We start from the raw sequence: 27,638 nt of genomic DNA on the forward strand, positions 1-27,638 counted from the left end.
ATGACGAACTGTGCCGGCAGCAGTACAAGTTACTGAATTTGTGGGATGTCATCCTCAACAGAGCCGTGTGTCTGCAGAGTAAAAGAACAATGACAACACATGTGAATCCACTGATATTGGATTGGGGGGGGAAAAAGAAAATATTGTAGAATTTTGAAAGCATGTCTTCAAATACCAAGTGCCATTGACCATTCACCAATTTATCTTTTCTTCTTGTATTGCACTCACATGGGAAAAAAAAAAAAAAAAAAAAAAAAAAAATCTGTGAAAACCCATCAATGAACCAAATATTAATGTAAAGTATGAACGTCTTTTTGTAAAGTACATCGATCCCTACTGCTGTCTTTCCATTAGCATTACAAAGGACATAAATCCCAGTTGGATACACACCAACACACAAGGAGCCAATTAGGTTCAACTGTTCGCTTAATGTGTCATACTGTCACATCACTGTGCAGCAATATTGGGATCAAGGGTGCTCTAATGTCATCGATGGTCAACGCTGGGATTCTCTCACACTACCACTCGTCTTTACCTTGGGGAACAATATTCCTGCTTCTTACCAGATGTCAACAAGAACAATTATCAAGAATAATTCAACAAATGTTAACAAGAACTGTCCAAGACTGTGTAGCTCAACCAAGGCTAAAAACTACTGCCAAACCATGAATGATTTGAGTCCCGGAAAGATATCTGGATGACTTGTGTTTCAATTTTCTTTAAAACAACAAAAAACAACACGCGTCTTCTAATCTTTCCTGTATCAATTTGATGTGATCCAATATGACTAATTTTATCTCATCCCTAAAGATTTCTTCCCAAAAATTCCTAGATTCAAATCCAAATATGGATCAACTCCAAAAGTAGATCAATACATGAAACTAATAACAAAACCTGGAAAATGAAATGGGGGAATTAAAACAAACAGCACAGCATTTCTCTCGATTTCTCCAACTGTATTTCTAGTTACTTACTAGTAACTAGTAATACTTTCTCTTGTGACTCTTAATCACAGTAGTATAACATCACAAAACATATTTTTTCTCCAATAGTGACTTTTTTGGATCGTCAGTGATACAATTCCCTGCTGATTGGGCATCTCAGAAGTATCATTTTACATTGTCTAAAGGGAGCAAAATGACTCAGACAAGTAAGAAATACCACACAGAGACTCAAGTCACTTGCAGCTTAGGTTATGTTTTGAATTTGCCCAAGTCTGTATTAGTGAGCTTGACCAAATAAACTGGCTTCCTGAATCCAAAAAAAAAAAAAAAAAAAAAAAACTAACATCAACAAGAAGAGTTAATTCTTAAGAAATAGCCGAAGCAAGTCGTGAGGCTGTATTTTAAAGTACCTACAGATGAGAACAAAGAAATAGACTTAGTACTAATGTACTTCCTAAATTTATACAATCACAGGTACTTTATATCCAATAAGAGAATACATCTGAATGCATGATTTAATATAAACTGTCAACAAAGTAATTCTAGGAGATGAATGAACCATTTAAGAAAGTTCATTCCTCTCTTTATTTAATAGAGCTACAGAATTCACAAAAACATACTGAAACCAGGCAGTCTCACAGACCATTGATGAGATTTGGAGACAGATGCAGTGCTCTCTGTCTTATTGCTTTGCTGTTGCTCTTTTCAGTAAAAGAAAGGAAAAGGTAGTTGTGCTAATAAGTTCAGTTCCATCCATCGGTTACACATGGTACGACAAGGGTTGCTCCTTTGTGTGCCCCAACGTCACTCTGCTTCCCAATTACGACGCTTACACACATACCCACACCGACACCCACACATGCATACACTCATTTATATTCAGGAAGAATTTTAAATGCTCTTCATTAAATTACTAAAAGATGGACCAACTCTTAAATCCAAAAGTGATCTTCTCACCTTTTACACATTGTTATCTATACATTGAAGAGCACAGATATTATACAGCGAGGGCTGAAAATTACCCATCTCACTCGGTAAAGTGCCAAACCGCAGCCCTGATAATAAGAATGGAAATGCAGGTAGCACTAACAGATAAAAACACTGTTGGTCAGACTAAGCATTAACAGCAAGGATACATAAACCTTTAAAAGAGAAATGTCAGAGAAATAAAGGACAGGTAAACAAGCATCGGTCTATTCTTTCAAACTATATTCGCTCTCATTTTTAGATCATTTGCATAAAAGTTGAATGTTTCATTTGTAACAAGTATGGTTTGTTAATGTAGCTTCAATACATTTTATGGCGTTTTCTCTTTCAAAAAAAAGATATGACATTCAAAATGCTAAAATTTCAAAAGTTTCAACTTAAATGTAATTTTGAGCTGACATTTTCAGTATTTACTTGGAGGAACCCCAGTCGAGATAGTGGTGGGCGCTGGATGCCTGCAGACGAACATCTCTGTTTGTCTCCTGACACCTAAATGCCAACCTCTATCCTTGCACCACTGAAGTGGAAGAGACTGCAAAGTTGCAGCCAAAAGCTGATACCACCCAGCTGGAAATGTGTCATATCATCTATATTAATCAGCCAGCATCCTGATTTGAGATCAGTTCATTACCTGCACAAGGGAGCTCACGGAAAGTTGGCACTGGCAGAATCAAATCCAAATTCCCATGAAACTATTAAGATAACAGCTGCAAAATAACTGCTGGTGTTAGTAAAGGTGACAAAACCTTGTGAGTCACCCTCCAAATCTAAGCCTTTCTAATTTGTGTTAAGGTTACAAGTGTTCCCCTTAGTATTCTCTGCAGCACTGAGCCTTTTGGAGGGTCATCAGATGTTGCTTGGTACCACAGTCAGTTCTGAAAACAGGAAATGCCAGGCAGATAAAGCTGCTAGACTACCACAAACACACATTCACATACAAACACACTCTCTCACACACAGACACACACACACACACACACACACAGTGACATTTCAGATCTTCACAGTAAATCTGGGACCGTAACCAACAGTTATGCTCTGAATTGAAGCTTCCCTAATTCATCTCCTTCTCTTTCACTATCTCTGAGAACACTCCTGCCACTATCAAACTTTTAGCACTAAAACTCAGCTTCCTCGCCTGTTCTGCCATTTGAAATTACTCACGTTAACCATTTCAAATGTTTTGTCTTTTGTCTAAATGGCCTTTGTTGAAGAATGCCTTTGGTGAAGACCCCCTCTGAGATTATCACTCTCTCTAATGAAGTCATTTGTGTCAGGCAGGCACATTCCAATCTCTAAACAGCCAATCAAAAGCACCAGAGAGACTTTCTCTGCTCTGGCAGATGCCAGGATGGTGGCAACAGTAGACAGCGATGGACTTAGAGATGGAGGCAGATAAAAAAAGAAAAAAGAAAAAAAAAAGAATGACAAGCCTAAAAAACAACATAAGACAGCACCCATTAAAGAAAGAAAGAAAGAAAAACGTTAAATATATAAACATAATAAATATGTAAAAAGTTATTTAAGATGGTAATGAATGGGGAAAGAGATGGATATAAATGGAAGCATACATGCAGACACAAAATGAGTAAGGGAGAAAGAAAGCAAGGAATGTCTTTAAAGACAAAAACTAACACAAACACAAAATCCAGATGTCAAAACAAATTAGATTTCAGTCTCTGTAACTTTAGAAAAGCAGGCTGGACATGTCTGGATGAGCCATTTTCTTCATATTTGCAAAAAGAATTTTCAAACACAAATATTTCATTGCAGTTTTCACAGTGAGATCTCATTAACTACATAACTAGAGCCATGATGATTCCCACAAGAGTTGCTACCAAAGTAAAATAAAAATTAAAAAGTACTCTGGTTTCTAGTCCGGTCACTTTTTGTCGATAAAATATCTCGAACAACTTTTGTGCCCTTACCCAGAGATATCTGTGAAAGGAACAAAATCAGACACAGTGAAGAATGAAAGATGTAACAATAGAAGAAAAACGAAAGTGGTGCTGGACAATAAACAAGCATGAACCTGTCCAGTCATACAGTATGTGAACAGTATTGTACTGGTTGGTATTAAAGTGAACTGGGCTATCTGTTGGTATGCAGTCAGTCAGATCATTGGCATCTTACCATTTGCCAGTCAGTACACTAATTAGATAGGCTGAAGTTTTTTTCGTAGTTATATTCAAGTACATTTTGCTGATTGTTAACTTTAACAAGTAGTAAGATTTAGCTGAGATCAAAAAAAGAACAACACACTAGGACAATTTAATCTTCTATATTTGAGTTGAAGTAATGTGTAATCATCTCCAAGCAAGCAGAAAACAGGACTTCAGTGGGTATACAAATATATATCAAGCATTAAAGATATATCAGTGAAGTACACTGGTAAACTGCAAAAAGCATATTTGAAGAAAAAAATAAATAAATAAATAAATAAATACTGGAGACCACCAATGCTACGCTTCAGCCTCCAATCAGGCAGACCTATTGATTTCAAAAATCTACGTCACCGTGTTCTTCAGTTATCGCATTCACAAGATCGTCAGAAAACTTGACCTCTGACTCTGACTTTGAGGTCACTGAGATTCAAACCCAGATTTTTAGCTGGTACAACAACAGCATCAATCTTAAGCTCCTACATCTCTTTGTTCTCACATTCAAACTTAATTGTCCATGGCACCCACCCAGCATGGTGACGACAATACCCCATTGGCCTTGGTTTTGACCATTTTCAAGTCAATGACTGTAAGTCCCATTCCAATCAAGTGCACATGCTCAGAGAGTACACGTCACGTTCTGTATCATACAGACCAAAATTTATGTCAAGGATCATCACTGGTGATAAGAGCTAGGTCTTCAGGGATGACTCAGAAATCAAACATCAGTAGTTTAGTAAAACAGACCACATCACCCAAGCCTGAAGGATGCACATCAGCTCAAGCAGTGCAGCAAGGAGCATGTTGTGCTACAGTTAGACTGTCAATGGAGAGTTCTACTTTAAACATCCTGAGGTGTGTGAGTGAGGACATTTGGTGAAAACAACCTGAACTGCTTGGCTTGATACTGTGCCATCATAACATTGTGAAAGTTTTCTAGCCACCCTAGCACAACAGCTGCTCACCACCTCCCCTACTCAGCATATCTTGCTGCCTTTCCATTCTTTCCCTAGTCTATAAAGAAACTCAAATGAAGAGGTCAGTATTTCAACATAGCAGAAAAAACTCCATATGCTCAGCAAATGCCAACATGCATAAGTGTATCAAAAAAAGTAAATGAAAAATACAGTAGTGGCTCAAATGCGCAAGAAAAATACAGCTATTACTGGATATCTTAAAAAATAAAAATAAAAATAAAAAAAAATAAAAAATATTATGGAGTGAATATCATGCACCCATACCAGTTACAGGTATTAGTTCTCATCTGTTTCGGGAGGTTTCTTTGAACTCCAATCATGAACTGAGAGTTCAACGAAACTCTGTTTGCATTTATGTAGATCAAGTTTAAACAATCATACAAGGCACACTGAGCAAATTAGTTTGCATCAGAGTACAGCACTGCATTAGCAGTGAGAGTCCACCTCGTGTCTCTGAGAGATGGTTTTCTTGCACGACTGACAGCTAACTGTTATGAGAAAAACAAGAAAACACAAGACAGCCAGCTAGAAATCAAAAAAGGAAGGAAAATAAAGGGCAAGAAAGAAAGCAAACGAGAAAGCGAGAAAGAAATAAAATGAAGATACAGGACATACTATAAAGCCAGGCTTATTCAAGAGTCAAGGCATGCGTGCCCTATCAAAAGGAACCCTACCGGAGGAAAAATATAAATAAAACACAATCATTAACCAGCTCTGCCACACTTAACAAGGAGCTCAGAGAGATGAGGGAGGAGGCATAAGTGTAGGGAGCCGCAGGGTTACCGCAGCAACTGAAATTAGAACCTAGGATAACAAGAGAAATGAGAATGTGTGGGATGACCCAGGTGAGGCAGACCAAGAGGGGGAACAGACAGAAGATGAGAGGCAAAGAAAGAAAAAGATTTAGAGACAGAATAACAGATCCACCTTCATTTTGTTGAGCAACCCTTACATAACAATATAATAAATTAAATGCTGGTAGGTGTTGTCATTTAAAATCTTGAAGCGATGTCAGCACCTTATTCCTCTGATGCATCAGACAACGATAAATATGCTCTCCTGTAGTGTGACGTTATCATCATTTTTTTCATAATTGTACATGTTTACATATAGCTGAAGAGTTATATAACTGTGTGGAAACTGATGCTATAAATAGCGTATGATAAATTATTATAACTTTGACTTCCAGTTATTAATTAAGTCAGTTTTATTTGTATGGCCCATAGTCACAATGATTCTCAAAGGATTTCTCAATACCCACACTATAAAAATGCATTAAAAAATGCCTTAAAAACTCAGGCCCTCATTGGAAATGAGGCAAATCTCCAACCAACACGAGAAAACTGGCAGCAAAGGTGACACTAAGAGGATCACAAGGGGCCACAGCCACCAGTTTCTCACTGGCTGTGCTCACGGCTAATGTGAAACTGATGCAGGCTGGTGACATTCATTCACTAAAATCTCAAACTTGACAGTCCAAGTGCTAGACGCTCTGCCCCAGAAACAGCATCACCAGCCCATTCCTAGACCAAAAAAAAAAAAAATTAATTTGTGACAGTGTATACCAGATAATCAAGTGAATGGTTACAGAGTAATGTTATCTGGGTAAACGGTAACGTACAATCTTGACACATTATGGCAGTTATCACAATATGTACAGTAAGTTTAAACCAAGTTAGGAGAAACATCAATACGAAATAACGCTCTCCTATTACAGTTCACTGGGAGCACTGGGAGAAAGAAGCACTCCGATCTTCCTCTTCATTTGACAACAGCAACAATGCCATTTTAAATATGTATACGATAAAACAAACACACACACACACACACACACACTTTATATCTATCTACCTACAAAAACAATGACTGTGATAAATGTACATAAAAGAATCAAAGGCAGTGAATTGTAAAATCACTTTGTTTTGTTTTTTTCAAAAGCACGTATGCTCATTTGAAATTTGATACCAGCAATGTGATGCAAAAAAGTTGGTACAGAAGCATGTTTGCCACTATGTTGCATCATCTTTCCTTTTACCGAGACTGTTAGACTGTTGGGAAGTGAGGAGACCACTTGGGAAAGCAAGATGTTTTCCCATTGTTGTTTGAGTCAGAATTCAGCTGCTCACCAGTCTGGCGCCTTCTTTGTTGTAGTTTCCATTTCATAATGAGCTAAAATGTATTCGATGAGTAACAAGTCTGGACTGCAGGGATGGCTGCAACGTGGCTGAGCAGCAACTACAGGGCATTAATGCAGAATATCGTTTGGCCTTGTCATGCTAAAAAAGCTAATTATTTTGACGTGGAAGCTGGATCACAGCATGTGCTGCTGTAGAACCTGCATAATATTTATATTATATATACACTCAGCATTAATGGTGCCTTCACAAATGTGAAAGTTATAAGCATATATTTTTTCCTTTTTTTTTTTTTTTACCTGTGATTTGTTCTTTTCACAATAGTTTTACTTTGCCTGTAGAGGCAACAATGTGTTCCCAAACATATTGTTTTTAACATTCCTGTCTTGCCCATGCACAGATTTTCACAACAGAACAGAGTCAGATTTTAATGCAGCATTGTCTGGGGGCCCAAGAAACATGCTTATTCAGCATTGGCTTTCATCCTTGTCCTATAGCATACAGAGATTTCTCTTGCTCTTCTGGATCTTTTAAATTTCAATTCTAATTTTATTTACCTAGCACCAACTCAAAACAACAGCTACTCCGAGGTGCTTTAAATTGCAAGACTCTACAATATTAGAAAGCAAACCCCTCAACAATCACACAACCCAATTGCTACACACTTAGCAACAGTGGGAAGGACGAACTCCCCAAGAGGAAAAAGCAAGTTCGGGGAGGAGTCTTAATCTTTCAAAACTGATGGGGGTGAGGGGAAAGATTAAAGAAGAAGAGGAAGGAGAAAAAAAGGTAGAGAAAATTTGATGGCATTCAATAAATGAAATGTCATGCAGTAGAATAATAAAGAAATGCTCAGTGCATCAATCATTTAATTATATTACATGCAGCAGATGAACTAACCTCCATTTTTAGTAACTTTACAGAGTGTATAAATGAAAAGGGTACATCGGTATACAATTCCAGTATTGATGTAGTTTTCAGCAAAGCTATATACATAATCAAGGCATAACAGAATTACTTTAATTCAGTGATAGATTTGGATTTCAGTGTGCCACCATGAGATTTTTAGAGCCCCCTTGTGAAGCATTAAAACATTTCTAGAGTCAACACTGCTTACAGGAGATACTTGCCTCTAAACAAATATGCAACATAATGATCTGTATAATACTGATAGAATTTAAGGAAATCATCTAAGCACAACTGACAGTTATGAATTTAGCTGTGAGCCTTTATCTAGCACCTTTGTTAGTCTGCTTGGAAGTTGCCAAGAGACTGATAATGCCAACTGGAGGCTGGCAGTTTATAAGGTCTGAGTGTTAAGACCTTAAATGCCAATATTTGTCCCAAGGGACGGAATAATTAAGGCGTAAAGATTTAAAAGGCTTGTCACATATGGCTGGCCAGCTGTCACATCTGTCTATTCATATTCATACCGGTAACAACTGGGCCTATACTAAAGCAGCAACAGAGGATGTAATGGCTGAGCATTAAATGTCAGCAGACTGAGCTACAGTATAACTAAAGACTTCCACAAGAAAGCACCCTGAATGAGTAGAAGCCTGGCATTTAAAACAATTCACAAGCCCCACTTCTCATTTTAGACATTCACTCCCAAGTGGAGTGTTTCAAAAAGATCTATTCCCTATGGCTATACTGCACACATTCCCAGTTTTCAGTGTTACGGGAAGCAGCACTTCAGAACCAGCAGAGGGGGCACATTATTGCAGCCTCAAGTAACTCAGTAGCAAGATGTAAGAGATTGGCAAGTTTCACTTTTTACAGCATCAGCCAGACAATCTCTCAACTGAGTGATTTCTAGGTGCAAATACCTGAAAAATATCTGCAACGCCATAAACCACTGAGCTTGCTTGTCCCAGCAGCACACTTTCAGCTATTAAATTAAACCATGTAAATGCACCCTTTTTTTGCATGCAACCTCTTGCTTCGACTTCCTACCTTCATCATGGTTTCTTCCAAAGATAACCATAAACTTAAAAAAGTAATCTTACTTGAATTGTATAAACTATCATAGTCTTTCATTTATCGTTACCGTGCAGGACGAATCTGAAACCTTCTTTGCCGTTTAGGTATGATTTCGTGCTAGTCAGACATCAAACTGCATGCTGAGGCAAGAGAAAAAGAGAATTTCTATGTCTGGATGATGAAGGCGTGACTTTATGGCCTTTATGAACTTCAGACAGCTTGTTTTGGTCCAAATCATAGAACAAGTTGTTTCTTTGTTGCATTTATAGAATGGTTACTTTATGATAACCATAGATAATTTTCAATTCAGCCATAATTTATCAACAAAAGCCATGTGGGAGGCAAATTATTCAAAACAAATCCAATTCTAGTCCATGTCACTTTAGCTGAGCTTTGTGGGCTTGAAGTCTTGGATCTCTGTTTATACTGAGTTTTAACACTTTTCTTGTGCTCTTTCAGAGTTTAGAAATACCCATGAATTGGAAAAGGCCTTTTATTGCATCTCCAGTCCACATTTGCCCTTTTTTCATTTTGTTATGCTTGGCTTTTCAAGCATGAGTAAGTACAGGCTATCAGATGGCAACATTCTCCTTATAGCTATAAAACTGCAGTTCAGGGTCACGTCTTGTAAATGAAGGTCCAACTCTTGAAAATCTGTGTTTCTGCTCACTTGAAGTCTATTTTCAGGCCTCTTGGTATGTTTGTAACACTTTCACTTGACTTTAAAATATTTTGAAAAATGAACAAAAGAAGTTTGCAATAAGTTGCATAAATGGTGCAATCATAAAATTCTGAGACTCCATCATACCAGAATAAAATCTTTCCACTCTCCCCTTCAAGATTAAGATCTTCTAGTCTGAATCCAGCTCCAATGCTAATTTTAGATTCCTATGTTGCAGTTCCCTTGTACATCTCCGATTTCAATTTGGACCCAAATAAGCCCAAATTTGACTGAGGATCATCAATGCTGATAAGAGAGGAATTTTACATTGGGTTTGGAAGCTGTACACCTCAACGGTGGAACTTCCAGTCAGAAGCATAACCAGGACCACTTCACTAAGTTTTTGAACCACGAACTTTTCTCACTTTGCCTTTACATTATTATCTACATATAATTTCAGTCAGTCTGCAGCTATGAGTGCAACTCGTCTGCTCATCGAAAAGTAACAAACACACAAACCTGAGTTACTAATGTTTGTAGCAGACAGTTTACTCTAAAATGTGCTAAATTTAACACCAAAACCCATATCTTACATAACTTGCTGAAAAACCTAGAGTGATGTGTGGTTTAACGGACATGGCACACTAATAGTATCTTCACAAAGACATGGATGGCTCGGGATCTCACATGAATAATGTTTTGTGTTCCTTTGTACATTTCAGCTATTTCAGCAATAATTACAATATTATATGTAATAAAAACACACTCTGGATAAATCATGCACTCTACCCGAGTCCCACACCACAGGACTGCATACAGTGCTCAGCAATTTCTAGCAGAAGAGTTCACCCTTGTGTCATAAACGTATTGATTCTTATGCAGTTTCTTTTAATTTATCTGAACAGTTTTCAGATAAAAGCAATGTCTAGAACCTGTAGTACTTTTAGTACGTTATTCACAATCTCAGTTTTGAGCAATAAATTTGCACTGCTCTTGGTCATTAATGGAATTAACTAGCTCTGTTTGTTTATAAATGTCTAGATTGTAAACTTATACATTTATTTCGTATTTTGAGATTCTGCATGGTCTGCTGGTGGTGAGTTCCCCACTGGCTCCTATACAGCACTACAGGTCTGTAGTAGATAGATTTGCAACAGATATCACATTTATCACAGCTAGTCTCTATATCAAGCCTGTTCAAATGGCGGCCCAGAAGCAACCTGAGAGTGGCCCTGCCTGTGGTCCTGGCAGAAACAGAGAAAACGCAAAAAATTAATCAATTAATTTTAAAAAATTAAAAATTCCTACAGCGTAGTGTAGACTGAATGTTGCTAGTAGCCTAGCAATATTTAACCCACAATGCACCGTAATGTAAATATATTCAACTATCATTGTAATGCATGATGCGACAACAGCATGTCTTTCTCAGTCCAAAAGCGTAAATTGACAATGAAAACCGTCGGTTTAACCCTGGCTGGACTGACAAATCCAAATGCCAAACCAATGTGTTTAGTTTGGAGTGAGTGTGTTGCAGTACTTACGAAGGCACCACAATGACAAACACCAGACTTTCTACACAAACTTTCCAGAGCGATCTCAGGAGAAGGCGGCAAAAGTACAGTTTAATAATCTTACAACCGGAGTTGTACTACCATGGTGAGGGTCCTGTACAGCCCAAGAGAGAGCTGCAGCAGCTTCCCTTCGTGTTTGCTTCTTGGCAAAGAAGAACAGCCTTTCACAGATTCTGAAACAGTGAAATACTGCATGCTGGCCGTGGTGGATGCGGTGATAAGTGACAAAAAAATTAAAGTAAGTGTGACATCTGCTATTAAAAACGTACACCTGTCAGACAGTTCAAATATTCGTCGAGTTGAAGTTCTGTGAAGTTCTGGCGTCAGACGAGTTTGAAATGCTGTTAGATGACCTGAAGAAAACTGATTTAATGTCTATAGCAGGAGATGGGTTCACAGACAGAACTGATAATGCACAGTTGTGCCTATATGTCCGTTTTTTGGATGGAAAATTGCTCTGCTTACTACTGTTAGAGGGACACACAGCTGGCGAAATAATGTTTGAGAAGATTTCAGCTCTTTTTGAGGAAAATGGTCTGGATATGAAGCGTGTCTGTATACTTGTGACAGATGGGGCTCCATTCATGGCAGGAAAAGTGAGTGGTCAGCAAAAGATTTATTTTAATTTGAAAGGGAAATATCAAAATGTTTTAGTATTATCATTATTAGTATTATTATTATTTCAAATGTGCAAAAAAATAGTTTATAGCTCCCTTTTTTTAAATAAATGAACCTTTCGGTGTGCATTCTTGAGAGGTCACCACATTTACAGGGGGGAAAGGAATAAAAAAAATTACTTGTTTTTCAATACAGTTGTGTGGGTTTGAAATTGATCATGATCTGCTGCTTACTGGCTGCAAAAAAATCTGGCCCAACTAACTTCTTAGTTGAATAGCCATGCTCTATATTATTGTAAATAGACTGAAGGAATCAAAAACAGATGCAACTGAAAATCAATAGCAGATTAAACTGATGAAACAGCAATGAGACAGTCAAAGAAGGCAACTGACTATAAGTGGATCCAGAACTGCTCCCTGCCTTTGAAGCGACCATTTAAAGACAAGGACATGACAAGGTGCTTGCACATGGTCAAAAAAAAGCTTTGGTCGCACCATGGTCAGCTACTGCAGCCCAATAGAGCCATTTAGTGTAATTAATTCAAACGATGGCACATGATAGCATTTTCACATGCTAGTATGTCATCATACTAGCTCACCATTGTATATAGACAGAGAAATAGAAAACACAGGAGCCTTTTGGCTAGACTAACATTTCTTTAACCCAACTCACCACATAAGCCTTCGTTTTAATCCTCTTCACTTGAATAACATTAAAATGTTGTGTGCATCACAGAAACACAAGTAGTGGCCATAAAGAGACTACCAGAAGGAACCTTAAAATAACAAAAATAAAAAGCAGCAATGCTGAAGGTATGAAACACATGAGTAGATGAACTCTAAGGGGGGATCAGCTAAATTTAACTTTAGAAAGGTGTTTTATACTCATGGGCAAAGTCCCAGACCTTTATGATGGCACCTGATACAATACAACAGACCTCAGCTGTTTTCACACATAAACTCAAATGCTGGGAGAATTGGTTCATGGCTTTGTTTAAATTTGCCTTTTCCAATATGTACTAGACAACATGTTATGTGCCACATATTGTAGTACATTCTCACTACATTTGCTCTAGCCAGAATGCTTCTGATGCATTCTCACTACAGGAAATACTCAAATTTGTGTGACAGAGATGCCACGATATAAATCACTTGATGTAAATTTGAGACAATTATGTGGTTTTTCTAACAAGATCCATCAAACAGACATTGTACTAAGGAGCTGGCAAGTTAAAAGTCTGTTTACTCCAAGATCCCAATATGTTGGACATTTACACCTGTCAATTTCCAGTGAAATGGGGTTTTTTGTTTTGTTTTTTTAAGGTAACTGTGTACTAAGTATATTCCCGGGATCTTTGTTATATCCTGGGTTTGTAGACGATCATGTGTTGGAAAAAGCTTGTGGGTGGCAGGAAGCTGCTGACAGAAGTGAGTGACAGGTCAGGTGAGTGCTGTGGTCTGTTCAGGCATGCAGATCCAGCTCCTCTGAGTGATCTGAAGTGGCTTCAATTAACTGAAGCAGCCAAGTGTAAGGAAGGGGACTGGGGAGCATGGGCCCCAGACAAGCCTCCTGACAGATTTGGGAGGGGGGGGTGGGGATAAGATGAGTGGAGGCTTCTGACAGGTCCTCTAATACCCCACGAATTCCAACCTTTCTCCATCTCCTCTTAGCTAATTACTAAGTATCCATATGGAGACACTTGTCACTGTGATCACAGCAAATTGGCTGTAACTACAGGGTCAGCAAAGACCGTTATTCACTTATATATATATAAACACAAGAATACACACAGAATCCAACCATCTAATTTTGCAAGAAAACCGAACACACACAATACTTTTCTTCATCTCCAATACTAAAACTATTTTTAGTTTCATGGGAGAACTGAAGTTACCACCGAGAAATCTAATATCACCGGCACTGCTTCATAACCATCTGAAAAACCACATTCATGTTGATTTTTCATGATGCTCTTTCTATGTGATAATACAGAAAGGAGGTGATTAAAATATCCCAGCATTTCTCAACAAATCCTACACAGAGATTTAATTTTCATGGGTATACACAGCAACACTGATGTCAAGAGACACTGCCAAATGAAATGTTAAATAAAAAAAAATACTCTGAAATTCACTTCTGAATGTATGAAAGTAAACCACACACCAAACATGTGGGAAGAAAGAGAAAAGGTTTGAACTGTATCTTGGAATTTCTTTTGTATTAATGTCAACACCAACCTTTGCTTTGAGTTTAAACCCAAAGTAAAAAAATAAATAAACGTCTTATCTTATATGTGATGAAGGAGTGGAGAAGCAGACTGATCTGTACACTAGTAGGGCAAATTAATGTATTTATCATTTACCATTTCGTCATCTCAGCAAATACAAAACAAATATCTCATAGCCTCTAAATGGAAAGAGACTGCTACTTTACACTATTTTCACCAAGCTTTTCCCCCCCCTTCCTTTCTTCCCGTCTTGCTGTTCTTGCTAGTTTTACACTACCTAATTAAGAAGTTTGGTGGGGGAAGCATGAAACACACAGGACCACATACTTTACCCTCAAGGATTTATTTTATTGTTCCTCTGTTTTTTTTGGTCTCCAATGTTGGCACATCCTCTATACCTCCACCCTTATTTTCCCTTCTAAAAACCCAAGCTTTTCCTTTTTTCACCTTTTCGGTCTTTTATTAGAACTGGGTCCAAATTCTGCTTATAAATGACAGATGAATACTACCTGAAATGTCTTATCGAGCTGCCATTTATATGATCAAGTGTCTGCTGCTGTCTCTATTCTCTTGCTATTTGGTATTCCTTCACTGGCAGCCTTTAGATCTTCTTTCACCTTCATGCTTTTTGAAGGTTTGTGTTTTCTATCCAAACCAAGCTTATTTCTTATGCTGGACCATCCACTTCCTCTTACCCATAATTTGATTCAAAGTTAGCCTTATGATAATACTGTAGGTGTTGGTTTCTTAAACAGCTAAACAAATGTAGCTTACTTTAGAAGAAATGACTAATTTTTTTCAAGCTAAAACCTGTTTGGAGGGAAAAAATAAAAAATAAAAACACGCTTGAAGACAACTGAAGTTGTTCAGAAGTCAAAAAGGCAGCATTTCAAACTTAAATGAATGTGAAATTGTCTGCTTTGAAAAATGAGTACAGAACACATGAACACAAAGACTCCAATACTTAAACAGTTGTTAAAAGTTAGCTAAAAACACTTGGTTTAATAGTGCTGTCATCAGCTTGAGATCAAAAGTGGTCATTTTAATGTTTTATCGTCATAGACTAAAATTGCCTCTAACAATCGCTCTTCTCCACTTCTCCTCTCCCCACCCACGGCAGATTTGCAATTTCCCAATATTGGTACAGACCGATGCCCCCCCTTCCCTCCCCCAGATCCACACCTCATTTGGTACTCACCTAGATCAAAGTACCTCGCACATCTGTTCCGCTTGCAACTGCCATAACTAGCCAGCTGGACTCTCTCCGTCAGGTCTTGCTGTCTGTAGGTGTGTCAGTACTGCTCGTCTGTCCAAAGCCAGAGCTTCTTGGCAAGCTGCAAACACAAACAGCGAAAAGAATCAACAAGACTGTAGTTGTGAGAGTGAGCGTGGGTGTGAGCCAGTGCCTTATCATAGTCTTGCAAGAGACTCCTTGTCAAGTTGACTGTTTGTGTGTGCGCATCTGTTATGTAGGAGACTTGAATGCAGAGTATTCCTGAGATAGAGCGAGTGTGTGTGTGTGTGTGTGTGTGTGTGTGTGTGTGTGTGTGTGTGTGTGTGTGTGTGTGTGTGTGTGTGTGTGTGTGTGTGAGAGACAAGATATTACAAAAACACATGTTTTACAGAGACTGTAGTAAGGTTTACACAGCGAGGCGGAACAAAGCGGGACAGGGGCCCACCTTCCACAATTACACGCAGCTTTAAAATACTAATCCAAGCACAAACTGTATCTGGACTGTATCCAAACAGCAAACCAAAAAGCCACAGGTGTAAACAGAGCAATAAAGCAATGCAATCTCAATCCCACAAATGAAATAGTGCTGCTTATAGCAATAGCATTCAAAGCAGGATCACAGCAAAGCAGGCTTAATGCTTCCCTGATACTTTTTATGCTATATTTACAGTGGCCCATAAAAGTGGATAAAAATCTTTGTAGATAAAATTCACCACGTTAATGTGATGCATAAAGGGCCCACACAGAGCCCGATAGCAAAACAATCATCTGACAGAACAGACCCACGGTGGCTTCAACTCTGCAGTGTCATTAAAATCCTCCAAGTCTAATTCTCTTTCAAATACCACCTCTACCTAAATAAACATGACCAAGGACGCTTACTCATACTTCACATGCCTGCCAACCACAGATGAACAGGATTTCACAGAGCAGACTGGGTGTGTTTTGCCAACCATTACTGCAGAAAGGTCTGCAGATTGTGACAAAATGTCTCAAGCTAAACAGCCACAGTGATGCACTTTGTTCTCATAATAAAGCCAATCCATAAAGATGTCTGACATTTAACATGCAACTAGAGAAAGCTGTGTGATTTAAGTCAATTTACTTTGACACTTGGATCATAAAGAATAAAACAGGATTTTAAAACAGGCGTTGAATGACTTCAAACTACGGCAATCCAGGGAGTGACAAGTTGCCTCAGAGGTGTAATAAACTGCAACTCTAAGGCTAAACACTGACTTATATTTGGCTCAGAAATACTGCACTGAGAGTGTTACTTTTTATATTTTGGTGCTTTGTATTCACGACCGGTATTCAAACTGCCTGTGGGCTTTTACCTCAGAGAGAGAAAAGATGATCTGCATGAATGAATGAAATATCTTAAGATCCCTGTGTTTACACATATATACCAAGGAAATGTCAATCAGATGCAAAATACAAAGGTTGAGCCCTGAAAGAAATGTCAAAAAGGTAGACTGGCTCTGTGATGTGTGAATGGGACCAGCACCATTTGATCAATAGCTCACCTGAAATGAATACAAGATTCGTTCTTACCGACTCAAAACAGCAGATGTGGACTCCAACTCCATTTGTCACAAACTTGGATGAAACCGTTTCAGCTGATGAAGTGGAGATTGCCTAAGATAACACATTTTTAAATATTTGTTATTGGTTGCTTTCCATTTGTGATGTTTATTTGAGGCTCTTCAGAAGTGTTATGCTGAGTTGTTACCACAGGAAATTACATGAAGTATAACCTGAAACAACCCTGTCAGGAGTATGAACAAACATAACGTTATGTGCCCTTCATGTTCTTCCTGGTTTTTTTGGTCTTGTATCATTTACCCTGCTCAAGTCAAGTGGTCAGCTCAAACAGGAAGCGATAACAATAGGCAGTACAACCAGCCATGCCACCAAGACATGTCAAGCTGACCCCAGCAATGCTGGGACACCATGAGACAGCAAGGGCTGTCTCAAAAAAAGAAAAAGAAAAGACTGAGGAGGGAGCTGACAGATGAGGAGGTGGAAAACAAAAAATACAAGACGGGAGAATAGAAAGCAAAAAAAAAAAAAAAAAAAAAAAAAAAGTCGTCGACAAGACAGAAGAGGGAGAGGCAGGATGAAAGATAGGTCGATGTACCACAGGCTGATGAAATAGAGCGAGAAAGGCAAAGAGAGAAAGAAGCGGAACAGCAAGTCAGACAATAGTCAAACAGAGGAACAAAAAAAAGACACTAAAGGAATAGGAGACAAATTAAGGAGAGGGCATGGGGGGGGATGGGCAGAGACAGGGGGAGCCCAAATATAAAGACAATGTCAGATTCAATACTTCTCTTAAACGAGAGAAGAATTAAGGAGGAAGGAGAAAGAGTGGCTGTTCTATATCTCGCTACTCCTGAAACCTGAAAAGACCAATACGTAGAAAGGAACAAAACACCGGGGGGGGGGGTTTAGATCAAGCGCTTGACTGCATTCAAAAGAGCCACAGAGGGAGTATAAGTGACACAATTAAGAGCATAACTGTCATTACAGCCAATCAACCCAGTGCCACCCACATGGCCACTGAGCAACAGAACCATCATGAAGAGGGATGAAGGACTGCTTATTCCCCTTAGCAATGCAGCAACGACTGTTAATACTGACTAGCACACATACCTAAAAGCCCTAAAGGCCATTGCATCGTAATGCAACAGCAACACAAGACACGTGTACAAAATCGTTCCATCAAAACATGTTCTTGTCTCATTTGCATCTTGAGAGAAGAGCTGACATTTAAATATAATCCTGCTGACATGCAAACTAAGTGCAGCCAATTCCATAGCCCGTGTGTGCATTAGAAAAGGAAAAAAGAAACGACGTGTGAATCTGAAACCAATCACAGTTTGATGTATACTCTCACTCAATAAAATAAAAACCAAATTTAATGAGCTTTCAAGCTCCTCCACAGTGACATTTCCTCTCCCAATTCTCCATCTTTTACAACCATCATTCACCTTACCTCCATTTCTCTTTATCCCTGCTACCGCTTGCCTTTCCTCAACCCTCCCTCACTTAGTTTTTCATTTTAAACCCACTACTTTGCCTCCATCTTCTTCTCTCTCCATCCAAAACAACGGCCATTCCAGAAAGAGGGCCATCAATCTTCTTCAATGAGACCAGAGTGCGAGAGAGTGCCAAGGCTACAGCAGATTACTATCTCTGCTTACCTCCGCTCAACACTGGATAACATATAGAAGGAGAGAAAGGGCAAATGGAGAGTCAGGGAGGGTCGAGAGTGAGTCAAAGAAACCATGTTAGATAGAAGATGGACATTAGATCTTAAAAGCCTCAAAAAGATTTAAAATAATAATAAAAACCAACTTCCACTCCTGTCACCAGCAGAGGCTTGTCAAGAAAAGACACCCAGCAGCTGAAATTAAAACCTCTAATCCTAAGTGGCAACTCCAAACCTGATCCTTGATTTACTTCCACAGAGAGCTCTGCTTATGGAGAGACATGAGATACAGGTCTTCTGTTAGACTGAACATGAATCATACTCTGCATCCAAAACAGAGTTACAAATTTAGAATCAAAGTATGTACTGTTACTGTAACTAATTTAGTTGTTAACTACGGTACCAACAGGTCATTACAGTTCAGTTTGAACGGGGAAGAAAAAGTGACGGTGCATGTATAGAAAGGAGGTGGGGGAACATGATGGAGCAAGTGCTGCTTAATTACTTAAACACTACACAGAAATTGTTGTTAGTGCATATGCGAATATTTCTGTGTGTTTCACAAAGTCCTGTAAGCCAATTATCCCGCCTGATGAGAATTCTGAAAGCAATGTGCGAATGTTTGTTTGACAAAGAACTGACACAATGGTGGAAAAGCCAGAGCTGTGACCTTGCAGCAGAGAGGGGTTTTTAACAAGCTGCCTCACTGCCCTGTGTGGTGCAGTGGCAATAATCTGCACACACACTGTGCATCACAGGTAAATCCAAGGCTGAGGACGTCCTTCTGAGGAAACCTTATGTGAGAAAAAGATTGGTTACATGGCAAAGTAGAGTTTTTGCATAGAAAATTCTGGGTATTTTTGTTGTTTTTTGTAATGCAGTGCAGCAAACGCTCAGTGAACTCTTATATTTATAAAACATGGCCTTCTCAAGCAGTCTGCAACCAAGGACGCAAGACCACCAGGCCAGCTCTGACAGCTACATCCACAATTGAGCATGATAGGGCTAATCGCTATGCAGCTTTCTCACTGAGGAAAAACCTACGTGGGGGGAGTTTTGTCAGGCATAATAAACTCTCCCTGCATTGTCACACCACTGTTGAGGAGGAAGGTTAAACTTAGAGCTGTCTGTAAAGCTGTCCCTCTGCAGCAGCAGTGCTCTGACTGGGGATCAGCATAGTGTGGCTTCTGTGGGCCACACACCAACGAGTGGGAGGAGGCAGCAATGGGGCTCAGCCGGGCGCTAAAGACTTTGACACTAACATAATCACTGATAATTGATTCTGCTGGTGAGGAAGGTTTAACATTAAAGGATAAAAAACAGCAACGGCGGTGGCAGCACGGCGCTCTGGCTTAATATGAGCTGATGGGACTGACGCCACCTGTCACACACCATCTAATCACACGAAGACAAGATTCTCTAGACGAACACATATCATCAAATCACTACCAGCCTTGGACACGCTCAGCACCCTCAAAGCAGCTTTGATCAGCAGTGGGTCGAGAAAATCGAGGGGGCACAGAGGCTAAGGGCGGCGGAGGAAGAGGAGGAGGATGAGGACAGACAGACAAATAAGACAAACGTCCTTCACTATTGCAGGACAACAGCCCTGAGATATCACATGACACGACAGAATAAAAGCACAGTGTTTCAAAGAGATATATAGAAGAAAAAAAAAAAACAACTGCGCACTAAACCGAATGCAGTTATTACAAGCAGTGTGAAACATTTGTTCCATACTCGCGGTAATGGCAATTGAGCTGCAGTCAGCTGACATTGCAGTTATAATTCGGCTAATGTTATTCTCATTAGCTTATAATAAAGTGACTACTATTATACTATAATAATCTTCCAACTGCCTTTTATTGTAAACTGCCAGCCTGTGGGAAACACTAATAAATCTGAGGCAATAAACCCATTTTAACCCGTTTCACCTGTGATCTGAGCAGACTGTTTTTTAAGATGGCTAACCACAGAACACTATTTCTAGTCAGCCTCACAGATTTGTTGTTAAAGTATAATGGAGACACATGAGCTAAGTCTAGTAGCAGTGACTGGGGTGTGCCTATTTGCTGAGTGAACTGATGAAGACGGAGGGCTCCCTGTAGCCTTACAGTCAGAACACTGATAAATTGGCCAGCATCCACCCTTTCCCCAACTGCAAGAAGGATATGTGTGCATGAGAATAAGTATGAACACCTGCTAGACTGGAACTGACAACATAAAGTGGCAATGCAACTGATTTCATGAACAACACAGGAGCACAAAGGAAAAGGAAGACCTCCATTATGTCACTAGCAGACGTGTCACCACGAAGGAGACAGTCGGACTATCGGTCCTCCAACCTAGCAATGGCAGACTCACCTTCTTAAATTAAAGGGTGCTTAATACAAAGCATGTCCCAGACAGACAAACACAAATTTCCACCTTGGGCTGCAGACATAAACACACATCACTTCATGTCGAAAATGACTGTTTGGAGATCAAAGGTTTAAAATATGCGAGGGTCAGATATCTTGCAGGGAAATAAAGGAGGAAAGATTGAGGCTGAGAGGGGAAAAGGTAGCATCGGCAAATAAGAGATGGAAAGGGGACCAGAGAAAGCCCCAGGCTGATGGCAGCGGGGAGAGAAGAGGCAGACTGGATGATGAGCTAGTGAGAAAATGTAAATGAGAATCTGTCATGCAAAAAAAGGAAAAGAGGGGAGAAAACGTGAGAGATTACTATAGGAACTGTTCGAGGAGAAACTGAAGAGCAGAACAAAGCTCAAAAGAGGAAAAAAGGGGGTGGGCAGTGCACAGGAGGAAACAGCAATCCAAGAGACATGACAAGCATGCACTACACAGCCTTTTGCTGTTAAAATGGGCCACATAGTTTCTAATATGTCCTTCAACATGTGGTGAAATCAGTTTTAGTCACCACAGAAAGAAAATGCAAAAAACACAAAAGATAAGAAAGGTAGCAACAAATAGTGAGAGGTAAAATAAGAAGACAGAGATGGTCCCTGAAGATGTGACTCATGGCATCCCTTTGTCACAAGTCAAGACCACAGGGAGGAAGAGTAGGAGGAGTGTAGGCAGTAAAAAGGCAGCTCTTTTTCTCAGTCTTTCACTCCCTGGCTATCCTCCACCAGCAGCTGGAGGCTAAACTTAAGCTCCAGCAGCCACGAGGGAGAGAGGAACGGCCTTGGGAATAGGTCATCCACAACCACAGACCAAAACAAAACTCAAGCATCTGCATCATTAGCAAAGGAGCCCAGAGTCCCCTGATGTCTACCCACTGCACAACAGATCCCTCAGAAATGTGGCCACAACAATCCCCATGCACACAATCATCCGCTGCACAATCGCCATACAGCGATGTCAGCCTCCTCTTCATGAATATTCATCTGCCTCATTAACACTCAAGTGGGGAAACACAGCATATTGCAAGAGACTCCCGTTACTTGGAGAGAATGAAAGTTAAAGACGGAGAGGAAAGGGGAAGAAGAGATGGGACACATGGTGACTGCAAAGGAAGGAAAGGGGAAGAAAAAGAGTAAGAGGCAAAGGCTTTGTTTCTTTGCCTTCAAACTTTTTTGAATCTCAGGAGAAGAGGGGAGGAAAAATGTCCTATATTGTTCCGGGAGCTGATACCCTCCAGTCGCTTTTCCTTATGAAGCCAGATAGGGAAGTATGAAAGCAGCGTCAGCAGCAGGGACATCGCAGCGGGAGCACAGGCTAAGAATTACAGACCATTTTACCCTGTAAATCCTACTGCAATAAAGGCTTTAAAACAGCTGCAATTTCACCACTAATGTCTGGCTGCTCGCAGTAACTGCTAAACTGTGGGGGATATGTGTGAATACACCTCAACGCAAGCTGCAGCTGAGCAGACACTCATGTGACTCCCCCTCCCTCTGTTCAGTAACAAAACACACTTACAGACGTAAGAAGCCAGTCTATATCGTACACAAAGTCTGTCAGTCCACTCGGCCACACGCTTTCTCTCAGAGCCACTTGCCAATAGAAAGACACACAAGCGCGCACGCACACACGCGTGCACAGACACACGCGTGCACAGACACACGAAGAGAAAGGATTATTTTCTCTTCATGTTGTAATGCTAGTGAATCTCTTAACAGGAACTGCCAACAGGGGAAATCTTCCATCCTGCAGCTGTGTCCTCAGAGAGACTCTGGAAACTGTAGAAATTTCCTTGACTCTTTTCTCGTCGTGGCTTTGGTTGCAAAAACAGCTTGGCCATTCGGGTATGAGGAGATGAGGCAGAGTCAGGTGCTTTTCTATAACGTTGCCCCACCAGAGTCGCTCTAGTCCTTTAAAAAGGGCAGCGGGAGAAAAAAAAAAAAAAACTTGTGGTACCAAAATTGGACCAGGTCTGTGGAAATCAATACTGCTGCTTACATGAGGGGCCTCCACTAAGGCTATTTCATATTTCACCATATATACACAGTTTCTGAGGAGAAAGAAAAAAAAAAAAAAAAAAAAAAAAAAAAAAAAAAAAAAAAAAAAAAACACACAACCCCTCAATTTCAGAACAGTATGAACTATCGATTTCACAGTCACGATTCTTACTCTTTCTCTGCCCATTTCTGTCCTCTCTCTTTTCCATTCCCCACCTTTGATGTGGAACTCCTTCCCCCCACCCCCCAAACTTCTGTTAAATGAAAACTGTTTATTATTAGGCTTCTCGCGACGGAGAGGTCGTTACCGTCACATTTTTACATCTTTCACATTTCTCCTAAAAGAAATGTTTTTTCCATTGACATCACGAATCGATCGATCTGTAAGGTGAAACAGAAAAGCTATTTCTTGACAAAAGTGAATACCACTGCCCTTACCTTGTACACTTTTGAGATATTAAAAGGTGGGCCTCACAGAGTAACTTCCAATGGCACACCGTAACAATGCACTGCCTATTATAATGACTATATCGTGACTTGAGATGCATCACGACATCTATTTATTCACTGCTGAGGCCTGTACTGTGTACTATGGGCTTAGTGAGGTAACTTGAGATTTAACCCTGGGTTTATTTAGTGCTACAGAGGTGGTTCACTCTTATCCTGGAACACCAACATGATAACTTAGATACATTTTTTAAAACGTCCCTGAACTGTTTTATTTGAACCAGTCTTCTCTTAATTTCTTTTAACATTTCACCTACAAGTGATATGAATTTTAAATGCCAAACACTGTTGGAGCTTTAAAAAAGTTGGATCTGATGTTCAGAGTATTTGGATGGGTCGCTGTTTTCCCACAATCTAATGCCAGTGTATCAGCAAAACTGAATCTGACTTTTGGGCAATGGCGCTTTTAACCAACTGTGTTGTCATTCATTTATATTCATACAGCTTTCCTGGGTCATGTGTTTTGCTGAGCAGTCTAGCAGAGACCGGGGACCTGGCCAGTTCAAATCACAGGTCCAAAGTCAGCATGCATGCATGATTTAAATACATCTATATGGCAGATGGTGAGAGACCTGGCTGGGATCTGGCTTCAAGACAGAAGCAGTAATGCAGGAGAAGCAAAGGGATTAGAGTGAGGAATGACTTGGCTTGTCTTTAAGATTACTTTTCCTCTTAAAACATTCACTTCATCTGTGTCACTTCTGCTCTCTACTTGTTATTGGAAAATAGCTTCATGCAAGAGAGGTGGAAAACCATTCGATGCCGGCTCTGTCTGCATCAGTCACACACTGACACGCACATACACAAAGAAATACATTTCATCCTCCATATCCGAAACAGCCAAAGCACTGGCAGGCATTTGCGACCCCAATCCATATTTCAATTTCCCTCCTCTCATGCAAACTAATTCAATACTTGTTGCCTTCCCTCACAAGCGATCAGCAATATGAGAAATGAGCTTCTTCGCATGTTGCATCTAAAAAAGGTCCAATCTGAGACATTTTTGAATGCCTATATCAATTATGTCTTAGTAGTGCCGTGCATATGCAAATTGTCCTTAGGAGTAGCATTGCAGGATAGAAAATCTAAACTACAACCAAAAGGAAATTTTTTTTAATCAAATGGCGTGCCATTTGAAACTCGTACATTACACCACTGCCTGTGTTTATATCAACAACTTCATGTTTTCAAAACATTTAAATAAACATTAAGCTAACAGCATCGAATGAGTCAACCGAATGAGTAATTTGAATATGATGTTCATATATGGATTTCATTACCTTAGTTTTTCCTTTAAAAGAAATCACTTCAGCTTTTCACGAAGCCAGAACAAGAAGTATCAAAGCTGTATGCTGTGATGTGATCAGCCAATACTTTTTGAAATCGATCCAGCGACACAGCTCAGAAGACTGGACAGTATGGGCCTGGTTTTAGAGGAATTTGTGAATGTTCTTTTAATCAGGCTCATTAGTGGGATAAAATCTTCAATTCTGACATATTAAAGATTTTCAGTAACACCCAATTTCCTTACCGACTAGTATTGATGTACTGACCGGTGTAGCATTTTACACTGTTACACTCCAAACAAATTCACACATCTTGACATCTCCCACTGCTGCACACACCAAGAAAGGAATTCTCAGAAGAGCAAATAAAAATACAAATCTGAAAACATAGGATACAGTCTGAGCCTGATGGAGAAATGGTGCAGTGCTGAAACATTTGTTTGTTAAGGTCCACCACATTCTGCAGTAATTCACTTTTTACTTGACATTATATAGTGGATAGTATATCATTGATCCATTTTTCAATGCGCTCTGCATTTGACCCTGAAAATACACAAGCATGTGCGCACACACCGACGTACTCATTTGGTGTTGAAATGAGCAAAGATGAGTAACAACATCGTCTCAAACTCAGGAACACGGGTGCACTCTTTGCCCATGTAAAGAGAGAGGCAAGCAGGTAATAGCGACAAATTTAGGGGCTTAAACAGCGACAGCTTTACGATGCCTGAGCGGCCTCTATGACTCCATTCCTGTCAGATTCTATTAGCCTGGCCTCCACCGTGTGCTTCGATTGGCTCTTGGCCTATTCCCAGCAGTTACAGAAGCACCACCCGTAAATAAACCAAATGGCTGCATCTTGTAGTATATGAAGGGGCGGGGGGCTCTTTGCAGCTGGGCGCTTGTGTGTAAAGAACATCTAACAGAGTGGTTGAATAGTTTAATATACAGCAGCGAGCTGAATGGACACAGTCAACTAGAGGGAGAGCGCGACACATCACTGTAAGAGTTTAAATTTGAGGAATACGAGAAGCCAGAAAGGCACTTTTAAATCAAGACAAGTGGTCTCAGTCCACACACACACACACAGCTAGATACAAAAGGAAAAAGTGTGCCTATCTGCCAGCTGCCAGGTGGAAGTCTATGGAAAGGCCACCTGTCTAATAACCACTTTTGATGCATACAGCTCAGCAATATGAAACACAGCATCTGGCCTGTCCCCTCCAAACTGATCTTGTTAACAGCCTGATCCGTGTTCCTCTTACATAGAATTTATTTGGGCAGTTCACTCAGATTTATAAAAAATAAAAATAAAAAAAAAATAAAAAAAAACCCCACACACACACACAAACAAGAAACAAAAACATAAGTTTGTGTTTATAAATTCAACCACTGCAGGTTTTAGGTTTTTTTTGTTTGTTTTTTTTAAATGGCTTTTGAAGAACTGTGGAAAAATAATAAATTTCCTAGTACAGATTTAAAAAATAAATAAATAAATAAAAAATAAAAACAACTGCTGGCCTAAAAGTGAAGAAAGACTGACGCTGGCACAACAAAGTCACAATTACCTATATGTTTAAATTAACAGTCATTATATCCTATTATATCATGCATACTAGTGGAAAAAATATAAAAAGAACATTTACAATAGTAATAACATAATGATCTCAACCAAATGCTAGCTTCATTGCATGCATATATTCACTGAGCATTCACAGCTAACTATAAGAAAAGGTATAATTAAAACAATTTTTATAACCCAAAACCATGTGACTAAGGAACCTATTTGGTTTTCTTTTGTTGTTTTGGGGTTTTTTTTTTGTTTAGACTCAAAAACATTACTAATTATTTGTAATTAAAATAAAAGTATATTTATGCTACCGATTCATACAGTAAAGCTCTAGCATCACATTTGAGTGAACTGTATGATTACTGTAATAAAGTGCTTTAATCAGTCAATGTAACTGGAAAACAGAGTGCTTGTCTTCAAAGAAATAAATCATAGGATTATTGTGTTTATTGCAACTTGGGAAATATCTGTTATACCTTCAAAACTCTGAAAAGCTGCTCCTCTGTGCCTGTCTGTGGCAAAGTGGCCTTCAGCATTAACAGGCTATTACTTGTGAAATGTAACCAATCAAATTGGAAAGGACATTGCTCAAGACCACAGAGTGGTGGCTAAAGACAGACTGAGGCCGCTGCACCACAGTGAAAGCAAAACTTTTTTTGTTTGGTTTTTTTTGTTTTTGTTTGGTTTGTTTTTTTTTTAATGGGACACATGAAATAAAAAAAATGTTTTACTTTATTTATTTTAATCAAAATGGTTTTATTTTAATTGAAATTGGTTTAAAAAGTTACAACAAAAAAATATTTATGACTAAAGGGCCATTAAACTAGCAAAGAAATTGGACTGGACACCTGGTTGATTTCATTTATACATCTACTGCTTTCCTTATATGTCATATTGAAATATCTACCAAAACTACACTGTTAGTTTCATTAGTCCTGTTCTTAAACAGTAGATTAGTTCACCTGCATTCAGAATATGAACCGAAAGTTTACCAGTTTGTATCCACTTCCTTTTCTGACAGACACAACAATGTCCGGAGAGTGAACAAAACACTTCCATACCAACACAATAAAAACAATGATGTGACATCACATCTTTTACAGTCACAGCTAGACAACTGTGACTTAAGTGCCAACAGCTGTTACACAAAACTGACTGGA

The 27,638-nt window shown here is 39.3% G+C and overlaps 1 protein-coding gene across 4 annotated transcripts in view; it reads right to left on the reverse strand.

Moving 5' to 3' along the window:
- spop (speckle type BTB/POZ protein) overlaps positions 1 to 27,638 on the reverse strand; it is a 99,133-nt gene that overhangs the window by 68,178 nt on the left and 3,317 nt on the right. For 3 of the 4 annotated variants that reach the window (XM_086289958.1, XM_086289961.1, XM_086289959.1), the window contains exons 2-3: positions 17,054 to 17,137; positions 15,464 to 15,599 (exon numbers count right to left, since the gene is read on the reverse strand). The gene's annotated coding sequence lies outside the window, so the exon portion shown is untranslated. The remainder of the gene's footprint in view (positions 1 to 15,463; positions 15,600 to 17,053; positions 17,138 to 27,638) is intronic. The other variant, XM_086289960.1, reaches the window with a different exon arrangement.

Source organism: Aulonocara sp. 'chitande type north' Nkhata Bay, linkage group LG4, assembly GCF_057382095.1.
Source record: "Aulonocara sp. 'chitande type north' Nkhata Bay isolate Kocher_YH1m ecotype deep benthic linkage group LG4, A_spYH_male_GT1.1, whole genome shotgun sequence".
In the NCBI taxonomy this organism is placed as follows: Eukaryota; Metazoa; Chordata; class Actinopteri; order Cichliformes; family Cichlidae; genus Aulonocara; species Aulonocara sp. 'chitande type north' Nkhata Bay.